Source organism: Talpa occidentalis, unplaced genomic scaffold (assembly GCF_014898055.3).
Source record: "Talpa occidentalis isolate TD23 unplaced genomic scaffold, MPIMG_talOcc4v2.1 talOcc4.7, whole genome shotgun sequence".
NCBI classification, from domain to species: Eukaryota; Metazoa; Chordata; class Mammalia; order Eulipotyphla; family Talpidae; genus Talpa; species Talpa occidentalis.
This window is the reverse complement of record NW_023605083.1, coordinates 2,792,810-2,808,674: the sequence shown is the minus strand read 5'-3', so window position 1 is coordinate 2,808,674 and position 15,865 is coordinate 2,792,810. Positions and strand designations below refer to the sequence as shown.

At 51.3% G+C, this 15,865-nt stretch overlaps 1 protein-coding gene across 1 annotated transcript in view; it reads right to left on the bottom strand.

Moving 5' to 3' along the window:
* Window positions 1-15,865, bottom strand: part of MED27 (mediator complex subunit 27) — a 159,482-nt gene that overhangs the window by 87,682 nt on the left and 55,935 nt on the right. The gene's annotated exons all lie outside the window — the stretch shown is intronic.

Genomic DNA, 15,865 nt, shown 5'->3' with positions numbered 1-15,865 from the left:
TAACCGGAGCATCCCCCGAGAGAAGCGGGCTCCTGGTGCGCCCGGAGCTCTATGCTCTGCAGCCTGAAAGCCAAGCCTGCCCAGATCCAGGCTTCCCTGCTCACACCCCGCTTCCTGGAAGTCCAGCTCTTGATTAATCACGGGGACTGCGCATCCGAACGCCAGGCACTGATCCTCTCTTCTCTGCCTCTGGACATGACTGAGCCCTGCAACTGCAAGTTCCTCACAGCGATGGCTCGGAACACTGTGCACTCCTCAGGCTTGGGGAGGGGGCATCCGCACACACCTGGGGTAACTCATCAATCAGTGTCACGGGCAGCACAGGCCCGGGCACAGGGAGACAGGAGGAGGCGCCCAAGAGCAGAGCGAAGGGAGTCCGTCCTGATATCATAACCCACAGGCCCTGAGCAAAGGACCTGTTTTCCCTTCCAATGCAACTTTTCTTTTTTTTTAAAACTGTTTCTTTTTTTTTTTTTTTAAAGATCTATCTATCTATCTATCTATCTATCTATCTATCTATCTATTTATTTATTTATTTATACAAGCACTGGGTACAGTCAGAAGCGCGGGAGCAAGGCCACACCTTTGTGTCACCTGAGAGGATTCACCAGAGCCACAGCAGGGAGCAGAGCAGGCAGACTGACGAAATACACTGCTGAGGGGAGCAGCGGGCGGCAGAAGAGGTCTGCGCGCCATGTGGGACCCTCACCCGGTGGCTGGGGGTCGAACCGGCCCTGCAGAGGCTTTGCGCAGCTTCGCAGCCCAGCGCTCAAGCGCTGCGCCACCAGGAGAGGCCCCCTTCCAATGCAACTTTGACAGTTTCTTGTGACTGCTACTTGCACCCAAATATCCTTAAGACAGCCACACAAAACAACAGACGCTTCTCTGTGCAAGTACAGCTGCATTTGAAAATTCAGGTGCCGCCAGAGCCCCGAGTCTGCACCTGCTGAGAACCACCCTCCACGCTGCCTTGGGAGCCGTGATCCCCGCCAAGCACCCCAACCACACACGCTGCACAGGAACTCAGAGTGGCCTGTCTCCCAACTTAGCATCAGAAGCACTGAAAACACACCGGGTACTTTTGTCCACACCTCACAAAGATCTCCAACCCCTTCAAGGATGTCCCTGAGCTCCGTCCCACATGAAGCCGTGTTTCCGGCATCTTGCTCCTTGTTTTAAGGTCCCACGCTTAATATATATCAACTAATAATCTTCCTAATTAAAATGCAGTAAGACACACTTAACACAAAGCACATAAAATGGAATTTAATTTTTCTTGGAAGATCTAGGAAGGAGCTCATAGATTTTTCAGTGTCTCCAATTTATGAATTATTACTAGCCAGGACATTATCAAAAGTGCCAGTTAGCAGTGCCTTTTATAAGTTCATTTGGTGACCTCTGCTATTATTATCATCTTCACCGCCCAGTTCCCGTGAAGAGTCTGGGAAGGAAACTATTCATACGCGTGGGAACATATATACGTGAAAGACAGAGGGGCTGAGTAGGCAATGCAGATGCCAACAGATGTGCTCTGACCTGAATTTAAACCATTAAGAACAAAGAAAAGGACGTTCTATTACTGTCTCCACCACCCATGTGTGCCCCGTTTATTTAGTCCGAGCCCCGGGTCCGTGTCTGTCACAGCCGTCCTCGGCCGTGAGACCCCAGGACCCAGAACACAGGCCTCACTCCCCCTTCCTTCCCTCAGTGTTAATCTTCCTTGTGTGACCTTTCCATGTGCCAATAAGGGTGGCAAGGGGGGAAGCTGGGCACTTTTTTTTATAAATGAACCCCAGCTGATGTCAGCCTGTGTTACTGACCATCAGCAGACTAGCCTCAGGCCTGGCAGCAGACTTGGGAATACAGAGCCTTATGCTTAACCTGAGCAGGACTCTTGGCCTTATGGGACACGGACGTGGAAGGCGATAAACGCCTCCAAGACCCCACTCTGTTGACGCTGCACCCCTTCCATGCCCACTCGTAAAAGGAATGTGCACGTGAAGGCAAAGGATGACTCTTCGGAGCCCACCCCCTCGGTGGATCAGAACACCGCTACCCCGAGGCGGAGACAGTGCCCTGGTGAGGGGCCTCCGGGAGGGGAGGCAGTAGCCCCTCATCTCCGAACCCAGACAGATGGTAGAGGAGACCACAGACTCCTGCGAGCTGACGGAGAGGCGGCCCTGGCCACAGCCACCAAGTCAGACGTGGCCCCTCAGCTGGAGCAGAACGACAGGGCTCTGGCAACACAGCGCCCCTGATGCTTTCTCCTACTCCAAACAAAAAAGAGAATCAGAAATGATGCCTATTCCAGGGGGCGGTGCACACGGGCAGATCCCCTCGGGCCTGGCGTGGTGGGGAGCTGGGGGCATCCTCCGATCCCGACAGCGGTCCCTGGCCCCAGGACATCACGTTGATCGGGTTGGAGGAGCGAGAGAGGCCAGGACCCTGGGGACCCATCAGGAGCCATGGAACTACAACGAGCTAACATTTTCACTTGCTAACGGGGGGTAAAAGTCTCAGATCTTTCACAGTTCTTGACACGGATCCAAAGTAAAACAGAAATGAGTGCACGTTGTACCTCTTATCACAAGAAAAGGAGACATGGGGGGTGCAAACTCCCCAAGTCCTGAGGCTGCACAGGCCCAGCAGCCATCGACTGGATGGGAAGGAACCACATGTCCTAAGCCCAGCACAGTGGCCACGGGCCTTGTACCCCCCGGCAGACGCTACGGCAGCCCCGCTTTCCTCCCAGAGCCTGGCTGCTGCTGTTGGGGACCCCGCCCAGATCATCGGAGCAGGGAAAGCCCACCTGTCCGCCACCCGCTCTCGTTGTGTGGTTGTAAGCCCAAAATGCGAGGCAGCTACAGAGACTCTTGAGACAGTCATGAAAAGCAGCAGAGGGAAGACTCCCATCGGCCCCCCACACCCTGCCCCACAGCTCCTGTTCCCTCAGCCCACAGCCCAGGCCAGAGGACGGGTCTGTCCTCCAGAATGCAGCCCGTGCAGTGTACCTGACTCTACATGGATGGTGCTGCCCCCCAACTGGAAGGAGGCAGGAAGGTGCAGCAGTGTCTCCCACACGCCGTCTCTCTCAGACACCCCTGGGGACTCTGGGGGCCCTTCCCATGACTCGAGGCCGCAGAGCTACAGCACTTGGTCACCAAAGGGGACGGAATTTGCAGGAGCACACAACAAAAGTCCCGCCGCATGAACTGCCCCTGGGCCCTCTGGGCCCAGTCGGGGATCGAGAGTCTAACGCAGCGTCGGCGTCTTGCTGGGCCAACAGGCTGCAGTCCTGAGGCAGGGCGGCCGCACACAGAGGAAGCAGAGGCCAGTGGGGAGTCCAGATGACCGCATGGGCGGCCCGGGACACCCCACTGAATTGGGACCGCACATGGAGATAAGTGACCCCACCGCAGCAGGGCATGGAGAGTTGGGGCTCAGGCCTGTGGGGGTGACGCTACTGGGCGACTCACTGGCTGGTAGGGCGCCAGCTGAGGGTGAGCAGAGCTAGAGTGGATAGTAAAGGAGAGCGATCAGTTTCAACTGGGGTCCGAGACTAAGTGTGGCAGAGGGGGTTCTGGTTCACCCACTGGGCCACTGAACCCCTGGAGAAGCAGTCACCTGACAGAGAAGCAGATCTGAATGGCACCGCATGGACTGTGGGCACGGAGATGCACTGTACCCAAGCCTGCTGCTGCCGAAACACACACACACACACACACACACACACACGCACGCACGCACGCACGCACACACAGCATCAAGCTTTCTTCCTTCAGGCCTTTATTTTATCCTGTCAAAAGGTTGTACAAATATGCCACTTTGGGGAAAAAATAATTACCAGCATTCTGGAACTTAGCTGTCTAACAACAGTATTGCAGCTAATGAAGACCGCGGTAGACATGGAGACGCGTCAAAGGGTCCCCTTTCAAGAAAGAATCTGCTGCCAGGATGGGAGTCAGCTCATCGGGGGCCAGCCCCACTGCAGAGCTGATCCCAGTCCCCCTGGAGCGGCCCGTGTCTGTGCAAAGCGAAGGCAGAAGGGCCAGCCTTTCGGCTCTGACAGGTGGTGGTCCACCCTGGGCCTGCTGGTTGGGCCAAGGCGTTGTCATCTACCATAATCTGCTGTCCTCCCCATACGTGCCCATCTCTTCTCTCCCTTTCACGGGCATCGATGCTAGTAAACACTGCGCCCAAGCACCACCTCAGCATTTGCTTCCAGAAAACTAACCCCTGACTGAGCTGGAGAGAGGCCCGAATCCACCTTGGACAGCTGAGGATGCCCCAGTGCCCAGGTCTGTGCCCCAGTGTGCCCACTGCCCCGTGGGGAGGCTCTGAGCAGGCTGATCTGGGTGCTGTCAACTGGGAGGCCGAGGAAGTCGCAGTGCCGTTCAGAGGACGAGCAAGGCGTTAACGAGCACTCCGGGCCGGCTTTCATCACTGGCCAGTCCCGTGGCGTCTCTTCCCTCCGGTAGACTCTGCTTTGGCTGGCGAGCTCTCATCTCATCTCTTTGAACTCTGAGTCTATAAATCTGGGATCATTTGTAGAACAGAAGTATCTGTTCCTACTGTATTGCTTCTCTGCCAAAAAGCAGCGCTGGCAGAGCAGGCTCCAGGGCCACAAGAGCAGTGAAGCAGAAAGCCGGAGTAGCAGCTTCCAGCCCCTTCCACCTGCAAGAAGCAGAAGCAGAGGACTTGGCGGCCTCTGTGAGTCCACAGCACATCCCGCCAGCAACCTGAACAGATCCTCCTTGGGGAATCTACGTGCACAATGGGGCTTTACAACCCACCCAAAGGCATGACCTGAAAAAGACACAGTCAAATAAAAACTTCTCCTCTCCCTCCTCCGCTGCCCCTACCCACCGACAGTGGGGGCAACGGGCGGCAAGTGCAGGAGCTTTAGACGAACGAAGCGCCAGGAGGGTCTGTCCAGGCTGTAGGACCGACAGCCCTGACTCCTGTGAGCAGGCGCTCCGCTGCCCGCAGCCTCAGTCTCCTTCACTATGAACTGAGGGGGAGTAGAAGCTGCCCCCGGCCCTTCCAGGTCTGGGTTTCCACGACTCTCTAGATCTGTCCCTCGACAACCTCAGCGGTTCCGCAGGGGAGGAGGCGCCACACACTGTCTAAGTGTCTGCCGGGTGAACTGCATTGAATTAATTGGTCTTAGGAGACCTGTAAGTGCCCTTCGTTAAAAATAAAAAAGGACAAAAAAAAGGCACAGGGAGTACATCACTGAGGACTGCCCCTCACCCCATACTTGATGTGTCAAGTCAGGTTCTGGGGCTGCCACACAGAGAGGGGCTGGGGGAGGGGAGACAGAACTTCTGGGCAAGAGAAGGAACATGGATTTGTTGACTTAATTTTAATTATTTTGTTTTCCCAGGGTGCTCAAGTGCACCGAGAAAAAAAAATCTAAATTTATTTTGCTTTATGTCAGATAGAAAAAGAACATCTTTCTAGAGCTACTGTGCTTGGGATTTATGCTGGCTTAACGATATGATAAAAATGAAATGAAATTTTATTTGAGACTGTGAGAGACTTATGAGGATGTTTTCTTTGGAGCGCCAAGCTATAAACGCAGGAGAAGACAAGTGGAAGGAACAGGACCCCAGGAAACCTTCTGTACCGGCAATGAGTGGGACTAAGGTTGCTAAGGGGCAGGTTATTGAACCTGTACCTAAGAATCCCCCAGATTTCTTCTCTGGGGACAGTAAGTCCAGCAAATCTAACTCCAGGAAGTTAGGACAGCTCATGGAGAGTCTCTGGAGCCAACAGCTACATTCCTTTAAAAGATATATCTGGAAACATCTTCCCCTGAGCCCCAAATCCAGCAGGGTAGGAGGGCCAGCAGGGTGTAAGATGGTTCATTTCGACAGAGCACAGCAGAGTCTGACTGTGGGTGGGTGCACGGGGACCTGGGGCCTCTCTGTCCTATGATGACGAGTCCACTGGGCAGAGCCTCGGCCCTTCTGGAAGTCTGGTCTGACTCAAGCCTCATCTCTTGTGGTTATTAGAGTCAAACACAAGGTGCCCAGGGAACCAGGTGAGCTAGAAGGGGCAACAGCTCTGTGCCAGGGTACCTACCTTAGAAAGGGAGCCCGGGAAGGGAGGACTGGATGGGGGCCCACCTTAGCAGCACTTTCCCAATCTCCATATCATGTACCGGCAGAGGACAGGAGCTGCTAAGTAGTTGTCCAGGGCACCAACAAGTGCCCTTGAGGGTGGAGGGGTCAACATCGCCAGCAGACGGGAGGCACAGCCCAGGACAGCTCAGCACTGAGCGAGAGAGGTTGGAGCTGGTTAGTCAGCAATTCCCCTTCCCCACTTCTGGACTCTGCCCCTCCTTTTGCCTCCTCTTAGTTAGTTCAACATGCGATGCCAACAGTGTATTTCAGCCCAATCACAGGGAATTTCAGCTTTCCTGCCTCACCATCCTCCAGGGAGCCTCTCCCGGCCCGCGAGGGTCAATTACATGTCCTTCCTTTGGATTCTCGTCACCTGTCTCCCCAGCACACCCTAAGTTCCTTAAAGGAAGATGTACTCATCACTGAGTATCCAGCACGCAGCAAGCACTCTGAACACCAGATTTTATTTGTTGAATTTTTTAAGCAAATAAAAGGCAGAGTGGACTGCAAATAAATACCAATTAAAATTAAAGAGCAGGGCCTCCCTGGTGGCGCAGCGGTTGAGCGCTGGGTTGCGAGGCTACCCGCAGCCTCTGCAGCACCGGTTTGATTCCCGGGCTGCTTCTTGGCCACCAGAGGAGGGTCCCACATGGCGCGCAAACCTCTCCCGCCACCCGCTGCTCCCCTCAGCAGTGTCCTTCGGTCCTTCTGCCTGCTCTGCTCCCCGCTCTGGCTCTGGTGAATTCCCTCACCCTCCCACGCTTCTGACTGTACCCAGTGCTTGTATAAATAAATAAATAAATAAATAAATTTAAAAAAAAAATTAAAGAGCAGCAAGAGTTTAGACTCCAGTGGTCTGAGTACTCAGAAAAATCAGCCCAAGTTAAATTAAAAGCCTATTCCCACCACTAACCAACTCCAGTCCCGCAGCTCTGACACGGGTTTAGGAGGGAAAGACAGACTCGGTGAAGAAAACCATGAATCATTCAAGCAAAACCTGGAGAGTTTGGGCCCTTAGGTGCTCAGTCCCTAACTACCATTTCCTCAGAGTTCCCCATGGCAACTGATGGAATGAGAGCACACAGAAAGTACTTAGCAGACACCCACCACCCACCCATCAATCAACAGATAATAACTTATCTCTGATAGGCTCTACATTAAGGCACTTTCAAAGTCATCAAAGGAAAAGAAACCACATTTCTCAAAAGCAACTGCTCAGATAGTAGGCTGAAACCTTTTCCTGCACTTTACTAAAGACATACAGAGAGCAAAGAAAAGATGTGCAACATTGTTGGTCGTGACACATGCAGAGGACCCAGCACACAACCACTAGAATGTCTGATGCTGAGAAGACTGACCATACCAAGAGCTGGTGAGAACATAAAATAACTGGAACTCTCTAGCGCTAGTAGGAATGTTAAACGTTCAACTATCCTAATGAACTAGATATTGTACTTCTAAGCACTTAGACCTTAGGAGTATGAAATGAAAGCAAATGTTTCTGTTTATATATGTATATATGTTTATATACATGAATGCTTAAACTGGTTTTATTTGCAATAATCAAAAGCCAGAAACAACCCAAATGTCCAGCAATAGATGAACAAATTGTGGTATACCCATTCAATGGAATACTATACAGTGATTAAAAAAGAAATGACCTATTGATAGAGGCAATATGAATGAACCTCAAAATATTTATGCTGAGTAAAAAAAAAAATCGTATTACAGAAAAGCATATACTATATGATTCCATTTAACTAAACTTCTAGAAAATGCAAACTAATCTGCATTTTCTGCTCAGTGGCTGCTTGGGGATGGGGTTAAAGGGTAAGCAGGATTACAATAAGCATAAGGAAATTTGGGGGTAATAAATATGTTCATTATCTTGATTTTGTGGGTAAGGTGATAGTTTTACAGGTATGAACGACCACCAACATGTATATACTTGAAAGATAAGCACTTCATTGTATTTTTGTAAACCTCATTAAAGCTGTAAAGAAAAAAAAGAATACATATTAGATCTGGGATAAAAGTGAGTACTTCTGAGTTACATAAATATACTTAAAAAAGCACCCACAATGACCATGTAAATGCTTAGGTGTAGGTAGTAACTTCATAGAAGGGCGACATCACTAATATAAAATATATAAAAAGGAAAAAAGTGAAGCAGCCTTTTTCTGAAAGACACAGGCTAACACTGGTCAGCGAAATGACCGGAGTTGATGACCCTAGACACATTTTGGGAGCTGATGAAGAAGCGAGCCAAGTTAGGCTCCACCTTCTTCTGAGTGCCACATTCCAGGAGCTTCCCATCTCTTGAGCAAATAAGATCCTCCAAGTTTTCCCACCACAGGCATTCCCTTCCTCTTACAGACGTTCTAACAATTGTTTTCCCAGATCCCTCCATCCCGGGAGTGTGCCTTCAGGCCTTCAGGAGCAGTGCAGACAAGGATCATCCTGGGAGCTGTTGAAAAATACACATGACTGCCGCCCTCCCCCCGCCCCCCAAGTGCTTCTAAAGTGCAACCAGGATTGGGACTCACTACTCTTTTTTTTTTTTTAAAGATTTATTTATTTATGCACACAAGAGCTGGGGTACAGGCCAGAGATGCGGGAAGGTGAGAGGATTCACCGAGGACAGAGCGGGGAACAGAACAGGCAGACTGAAATACACTGCTGAGGGGGCAGTGGGCGCAACAGGAGAGGTCTGCTGCTCCATGTGGGTTTCTCCCTGGCCGGCTGGGAGTCGAACTCATGCTGCAGAGGCTGCGGATTGCTTCATGGTGCGGTGCTTAACCCCTTGTGCCACCAAGGAGACCCAGGACTCACTACTCTTAAAGGCCCCTTCATCTCTGGAGAGGAGCTGGACCCCACAGCTGGCCAGCTGGTCTCTTTACGTGGGATCCTATTCTAGTCCACTGCCACCAGCTGTCAGACTGTCCCCAGAATGAGGACTAGCCTTGACTGTTCACACTAAGGACCAGCAGGCTGTGAACTCAGAGCTTAATCTAGTTCTAGAAACTGCCTCCAAACAGAAGGGCAATGGCCAGTTCCTTCCACACTAAACAAATCAAAGAGCTGACAGACCCACTGTCTCGGGAAACTAGAAATAGTACAATCCTGCTGAAAACAGATTTTCATGTTTTATTAAAAAAAAAAAATCCCTGTGTCTCTACCATGAATGAGGACTACCAGAGTGACTGGCACCACCCAATCAAAATCCACTCTGCTCTAAAAGGCCCGAGCCAGGAGGCAAAGCCATTTCCTAGGCACACCCGTTGCCACCTTCCTGCGGTCACAGCACCGGGAAAGGCTTATAGGATCAGCTCAGCACAGGTGACAGAGAAGCTGGCCCACTGCTTCTTGATCACTCACAGCCCTAAAAGGAGACCCTGGGTTATCAGTGAGCCAAAATCTGTGGTTACCAACTGCCCTGCATGCAGAGAGTGAGACGAGACCACCAAACTTACTGTCCCTTCCAGGAAAGAACAGAAAGATGAAAGAGTTCCTTTACAACCACCACCGGCTGGGAAAGACAGAGTGTGAAATATTAACGATCCTGAAGCTCCGACCCTGTTATGCGAAAGGGATTAAAAGAAAGAAAGAAAAGAGCTAGTTTTAATCTGATGAGCTGTGCTACGCAACCGCCCATCGCTTTTCTTCCTTTGCCCAATAATGGCCAGAGTGATGTAATAACCGCATTAGACAGCTGTCTTCCTGGATAAAATCACCTTGTAAAGGAGAAATGCAATTAGAGGATGCAATGAAATATCATTTTTAACTTGATTCTGCAGGCTGCCACATTCGACTCAGTGCTTAATAGTCAGGTTCTTTATCATAGTTTTCTACTTGATGCAGTTTCTCTTTGATTCAGTATCTATGGAAGACACTGAGTCTTAAATTTCAGGCTATGTCACAGCGGGTCAGAGACAAACATGGGACAGATGAGCTGGGAGTGAGGCCAGGGCAGAGGGCAACAGGCAGCTGCCGGATGGGGGGAGGGGGGTAGCAGGTCTCTTACAGCCCCTCCTGGGCTTGCCCCCCAACGGCTTCCAGGAGCCCAGGGAATTCCAGCCACTCCCGAGACTTCTGCCATTTCTGCACCTCCAATTACCAAACCCCATTTCTTCAGCAATTCAAGCTCAGGACACATATTATTGAACAAATTTTACTGAAAAATTTTAAATATACACAAAAGTGGATAAAACAGTATAATGAGATCATCCACAGTATGACGTTCTCATAGCAACTGTTTTTTTATCATATCTTTCTCCCCTGCTCCCAGCACTTTGGAGGTGTATGAGGCTGGAGTATTTTGAGGCAAGCAGAGTTCATCGTTTTTCTCCCAGGGCTTCTGAGCACCTCAAACTTAGCGCTTCAAATGGAACTCACTGGCTCTCAGCTGCCTCTGGGGCCCCAGCGCCATCAGGCAGAACTTAGCCTCTAAAAAGCACTTATTAGGTGCCTGCAGAGTGAACAGCACCAACACATGCACATGCCTAGTACAGGGCCAGGGAGGGTGAGCAGAAGGTCCAGCCGGAGACAGAAGGACCCGCGCTTCCTGCTGGCCTCCCCCATGAGCAGCGCTTCTGAGTGGGGTGAACGCGAGAAAAGCCCCTGGCTGGAGCGGGGAGCAGAGCAGAGCTGTCCATGTACGGCCTGACAACCCTGACAAGCTACAGAGTTCCATCCAGGGCTATTAGGACTCGATGCGGTTTTCTGAAGGGGAGGAAGGGATCTTTTACAACATATATGCTAATGAAGTACAACGACATAGAGCATTTAAAACAAAATGTCCCTATATTTATTCTCCATGGACAGATTTTTACATTAATATTTATGAGGGATTCCTCGTTTATTTCTCCTAGAGATTTTTCTCCTGCCCAAAGAGAGGGGATAAAAGATAAGTAACATGAACCAATTATCTTTTAAACAGCTACAAAGGACTACCTTATTTATCTGCATTCTGTAACTTGATTAATCTTCCTAATATACCACTTTGCACACAGCAGCCCCTGCTCCGGCGGCACATGCCATGAGGCCTCTGCCCGGCTTTGGGGCCCTGCTCACTGCCTCCGCCTCAGAGTCAGGCCACCCATGCTCACTCGGCAGGGCAGGCCCTACTCCCATCACTGCCGGCAGGCACTCCTGCTCCAGATGGTGCCCACTCCAGCCACGTGGACGCCAGTGGCTCTTCAGCAGAGTCCCGAGTGGCAGGGATACCTGTCCAGCACAGCTTATGGACAGATGCTGTCAGCCTCACCGGCAGGGCAGCATCAAAGGGAACTAGCCTCCGAGACGCGCTGATTCAGTCATGGGTGCCTGAGCCCAGGTGAGGCAGGAAGGAGACACTTAGAGCCCTGGGCCTCCAGGATCTTCCAGTTTAACCAAACATGGTGGCTAATGCCAGGGAAGGGCCACAAAGAGGAAGGCCTTCCAGGACTTAGGCGCTGAAGGTTTCTTTCTGGCCCGTGACTGAGCCACATTTTTGCTTCCCCAGTCAATGACACAGACTGAAAGAGACACCTTCCTCCTATATGCCAATAACACAAGCATAGGAACACATAAAGCAAGGACATTTCAAGTACTGTTACTGCCTGTACCCTGTCTGGGCTCTCAAATGAAAAGCGTGAAAGAGCAGGGAGAGGAAGCCAATCGTGGATGGAGAGCGGACACGTAAGAAGACTCTTCCATACCCTGGGCCTCCAGATCTTTCTGATTCTATTTCAAGGCAATGAAAGCACACAAACGCGAACAGCAACAAAAAGACAGGGGGAGAAAATGAAATGGTGCTTGTGCCGTAAACTTTTATAGTCAATCAGGCACGCCGCCTCCTGCCTGTCCCCGCCGGCGGCTCAGGCCACTGACTACAGCCCTGGGCACGGCCAGGCGCCTACAGAGGGGTTCTCCCCACCAGGTGTGGCGGCCTGACAACACTCGTCCCTCCGCAGCCACCGTGATAAAATCCTACAACCACTAGGCTCACTAGTCTCCCCAACTGTTTAACCCCTGCCCAGAAGACTGGCAAGTGCTTTGTGGCTGAAACAGGGAGAACGTGGATCACAAGACTGAAGGCCACACACAGGCAGCCCCCACTCGGGGAACACGCCCACCCGCACTCAGGACCCAGGAGAGACGTGGGCCAATCTCCCGAGACAAGACTGGCACCCCGCGCCATTCCTGGAGACGGCTCCAGCCTGGCAGGAGAAGGGCAAAAAAAGGCCGAGTCAGCCAGCTCAGACCTGACTGATGTTAATAAATGAGCTTTGGTAGTGTTGGTTATTGGAAACTGATCTCTTCCTTATTAATAAGGTCCCGCGCTGGAGAGGAAGTTATCTCCTTGTTCTAGAATGCAAACAATGTTTTAATCTTTAATTATATTCTCAATTTCACCTCTTCTGGAGAGGTAGAGCCACCTAGTCCAAGGATTATTTCTTTATTACACAGCCTCTCAGTGGTATTTAATGAATATTGTTACTTAATACTTGCCAGTAGGGAAAGAAGGACTTAGTGAATTTCTACCAGAGTTTGGATGACTTTTTCCAAAACTCGGCTGCAAAGTTCTGTTTCCGTCCGGGGATGCTCAAAACAAGCCACACGCTCATTCTGCGCCCCAGCCCCGGCCCAGGCCTGGCTAACCAGCATCCCTGGAAAGGGGCCTGGCCGCCATCCCCTGGGCCAGAGCCCCTGACAAAGAGCCCTTCTGCCCCCACTCTTGTCACGGCCAGGAGGCCTCGGGAAGGGTCTCGTGAGCTTCATCAGGGCACAAAATCGGCTTCAACCTTCGTCCATCCCACTTGCCAAGGGGAGCAGTGGTCAGCACCCTTCCCGAGGCCTCCTGGCCATGGGCAACAGCCATGCCTTCGCATCAGCTTCTCTGGAGAAGTCCACGAGTCACGGGCCCTGTGGGCCCTAGGCAGGCGTCAGTCTTCAGTTAATGGCTTGAAACAGGTGGGCACAGCCGGTGGGCGTGCTGCAGCCTCAGTGCCACGCAGCTGCCAACGCAAACCACGCAGACACCCACCGGGCACTCACCGACTGAGGCGCGGAGTGGCAGAGGAGGGCGTTTGAGGAGCCAGCCGCGCCCCTCCCCGGCCTCCACCCCGTTCGGAAGCGGCCTTTCCCTGGGAATCCAGTGAGCCTGAGCAAGAGGCAGCCAGCTCTCTGTAGCAAACAAAGCCTCCATCCTCCACAGTGGGCAATAGGGAAATTTGATGGAGTTGGGTCCGGCGTCCCTTGGTGACCTCTCTTGGCAGCCACCCAGGCCTCCTCATGCACCCTGGGGTGGCGTCATCCCTGGGGCCTGGCACCCATCACTCCAGTTCCCCATTGCCTGTTTGTTCCTGTTGCTGCTCAGCTTCCGGAAAACCAAAGTTATATCTTGTTCATGTCCAAATCCCTAGAGTACCCAGCACCAAGCACTTCTGGGCCCTGAGCAGACATCTGCCAAGGGAGGGAGTGACAGACTTCCACCTTCAGCCACTCTTCCCTTTGTGTATGTCTCTCATGGAACGGGCGACTCTGGTGTTTTTAAAAACAAATCTGCAAATTCTTTGAAACGCCTTCCTTCAAATGTGAGAGCCTCACCCCCTCCCCTTGAACATCAGATGCAGAGATGCATATCCCTTACAAGGGGTTAGAAGTGATGCCACGCACCCCCTGAGGCTGTCGTAAGGAGGAGCGCCTCCTCCTGGCCGTCGTCCTGTGATGTCTGCCCTGGAAGAAGCCATCTGCCATGTCAGGAAGGTCCTCAAGCACCCCGCGGGGAGGCCCAGGAGCAAAGAACCAAGGCCTTGGTCAACAGTCACACCTGCCTGCCTGTGAGCGAGCACCTGGCAGTGACGGAGCCCAGCCGATGGCTGACTGTGCCGGCGATATCTGACTGCAGCCTCAGGAGATGCTGGGCCAGACACACCACAAGCTGCGGCCAGACTCCGGCTCCCGAGGAAGTGGGGGCTCAGTGTTAGTTTGGGGGCAACAACAGAAACTAACACGCCACCTTGGAGGGTGTGGGTGCTGCTTTATAAGTGACTACAAGAATTTTCTTAATGGCAAAGCCAACGATCATGCTGTGCTTATAATAAAAATTCCGAAATTGGTAGTCTTCTAAAGAGTACAGCCATAAACTGGTTAATTGCTACACAAATTTAAGTATTTCATAGATGATACGACCTTTCAATCTGACAGCTAGATTCAATAATGCTGGCATGTGACATGGGATGATATTATAATATAATCCTTTCTGGAGATTGGTCTTTGTGCTTAAAAATTGTATATTATATATATATATACACATATTTTTATTATCTTTGGGTTCTTTAAAATCTATATGACGTATATATTAACAATGTCCTGATTTTTAATTTTAAATCCAATCAGACCAGCAGCCGTGGCTTCCTGGAGTTCCTACCGGTGGCTTACGGGTAACGGCTACCACGGGGAGAGGCACGTAGTGGGTGCTCAGAACAGCAAGATGGATGTGTTCAGACACAGACCCTGCCTATTGGACAGCTCTTCTATAACGGAATTCCAGGATATGGTGAGCCGAAAGCTCGATGATGTGAAAAGGCAGCAGTCAATTTTCGCAGGAAATAGCCTACTAAGTATAGGAAATCATTTCAGTGTTGTATTCTTAGGACACTTTTCACTTTGAGACTAAGTATTTTGAGTGATTTATTATATATTTATAATGACAGTTGTGAACACTTCTTTTTTTTTCTTTTTTCTTGGCATGAGAACAGAGTCTGTTGATTGCCTTGCTGCTCAAAATAGTTTCTAAGTGTCCTCATAATAGCATGTCACCTGTAAACAGGTTTCAAGCCAATGCAAATTAACAAATGGTGAACAGATGGACTAAGAACTGACTTTTGTCAAGAGAGAGTTAGCAACAAACACTTCTGGCTCCAGTCTTATGGAGCCATTAGAAAGTCTTTCACTTCTCGCCAAACACCTTGCCTCAGTAGACAATCCATGCAGGCAATGACAAGTTACAAGACCCACTAGACTTCTGAGGGCTGGAAACTGAGATCTGCACAATGGCCACGCAGCACGTGAGACACCCCAGGGCCGTGCTCCGAAGGCACTTCCTGCCAAACACTGAGCGTCTTTGTCTTGCACTGCCCGAGAAAGCTGCAGCAACAGCCTCTGAAAAACATGGCGCCCTCCATGCAGCAAACGCGCTCGCTAGTGGCTGGCTGGGTAGGAGCAGCCTAAGGTCGGAGCAAATGCTGCCTGTGAAGAAAACCTGAGTCACGGAAACGGTGGCGGGAGGCTGGCCGTCCGTGAGACAAACGCTCCTGAAGTCCTCTCCTCAGACCTCCCCAGTGCTTCGCGGCCTTTCTCCTCCTCGCCCTCCAGGCCTCCACCCAGTGTCATCTCCCGGGGAACTTCCCCAGCCCCCCAGTTGCAGCAGCCTCCTGCGCCGATGCTCACCTTCCTGTGCTCCCTTTCTAGGCACTAACATAACCAGTTTGTCAGTTCGTTTAGGGGTACGTTTTGTCTTTCTCCCCCGCACACAAAAAGCTTCAGGAAGATGGGCTCACGTCTGTCTCGTTCGAGGCCATGTCTCCAGAGGCCAGGACAGTGCTCGGTAGGGAGCAGGCACAGTAAGTATTTGCTAATCAAACACAAAATAAATGAGGTCTTGAGCAAAGGCAAACATTTCAGTCTTGTCTGCAAATGAGCATTTGGACTGGAAATTTTAAATGAAGTTTGTAACCGAGGCTGCAAGGAAG